Below are 1,515 nucleotides of genomic sequence, written 5' to 3' on the forward strand. Positions count from 1 at the left end.
CAGGTGCATGTCTTTGGAGGTGGGAGGGGCCTATCCCCAGGGGCATGTCTTTGGAGGTGGGAGGGGCCTATCCCCAGGTGCATGTCCTTGGAAGTGGTAGGAAGCCAGAGTACCCGGAGGGAACCCACACAGTCACGGGGAGAACATGCAAACTCCACATAGAAAGATCCCGAGCCCGGGATTGAACCCAGGACTACTCAGAATCTTCGTATTGTGAGGCAGACGCACTAACCCCACCGTGTTGCCCTAATCTATATTGTATTTGTTCCAACTGCGTTGGCCTGCAATGAGGTGGCGACATGTCCAGGCTGTCACACCCCGGTGAGGGATGTCTTATCTTGGTTTCTTCTGTCTTGTGCATTGCATGTTTGAGTTTGAAAAGTAACTCCTCTCGTTTCAGGTCACTTGCCTTTCCTTTTGTGTCATCAGTCTGACGCCATCCCTGATCCTTGATTTTTCCACCTGTTCCCCATTACCCTCATGTGTCTCATAAGCCCACGCCTCCCTTTGTTCTGTGCTAGATTGCCTCGTTTATTTAATGCCTCTCGAGCGTCCTGTCCCTGCTTTGCCTCGTCTCCTGGTTTTTGTTCCTCTTGTTTTCCTACTCCCCTCCCTCTTGTGAAGTCGCCGACCCTGTGATGAGTTGCAGGTGTGCTGCCAGTCAGCCGAGCCCACCTGTGCTAATCAACCACCAGACTTAAACCCTGGATCTCCACTCAGCCGGTGCAAGTTTGTCCGTTCCCTGCGGTAGAATCTAGCCCTGAGCTCACTAACTCTGACTTTTGCCCTGAACTTTTTTGTAATTCCTGTTTTTTGTATTTCCTCAGGTGGAAGACAGACTTTTCACACGGTTTTTCTGGAGGTGATTTTTTCTGTTACAACTGACTTATTTTCTCCAGTGATTTTGTATTATCAAACAGATATTTGTTACAAATCTGCATTTGGATTACATTTTTTTAGAGGCCACAACACTTGTTTGAATATGTTGATTATGAATTCCTTTGATGTTTTGAGTTTTCTTTTTTCTCCTCAGCAGAGTGATTTTGTGTTATTTAGTTTTACAGCCAAAGTGGTGAGTTTTCAGTTTTTCTTACAGTTCTTCTTTTTTCTCAATTTTTTGAGTGACATTTTTTGTTAACCTTTTTTTTTTTGTGTCAAGACTTGGACTACGGCGTGCTTTGTTTTCCCATGGTGCAAAGCGACTGGGCTGGACAAGGCGTGAAGGTAATGTCATGATTTAATTAATCACTCAAAAAGTACCAAACAAAAGGCGCACACAAGGCAGAGGCAAAAACAACTTAGGACATGAAACATGAACTAAAAAACTTACAAAAATGTGGACATAAAAACGAAAACACTTACTGTGACGTGAAAAAACGAGCATGGATAATGTCATGGGTATCAAGGTCGACTACCTGGCAACTATGGTTTAAATAATAGTGATATTATTGACAGGTGCGTGAGTCCAAACAAATCAGGTGCGTGAGTCGTGAACACATAGCAGGTGAAATTAAT

General features: G+C 44.3%; 1 long non-coding RNA gene across 1 annotated transcript; it reads left to right on the top strand.

The window, feature by feature from the left end:
- The first annotated feature begins 749 nt into the window (after positions 1–749).
- On the top strand, positions 750–1,213 carry LOC133563791 (uncharacterized). Its single transcript, XR_009809110.1, has 3 exons — positions 750–862; positions 1,034–1,072; positions 1,160–1,213. It is a non-coding gene; the product is annotated as an uncharacterized LOC133563791 (long non-coding RNA).
- The last annotated feature ends 302 nt before the right edge of the window (positions 1,214–1,515 follow it).

The sequence above is a fragment of the Nerophis ophidion genome, linkage group LG12, assembly GCF_033978795.1.
Source record: "Nerophis ophidion isolate RoL-2023_Sa linkage group LG12, RoL_Noph_v1.0, whole genome shotgun sequence".
NCBI lineage: Eukaryota > Metazoa > Chordata > Actinopteri > Syngnathiformes > Syngnathidae > Nerophis > Nerophis ophidion.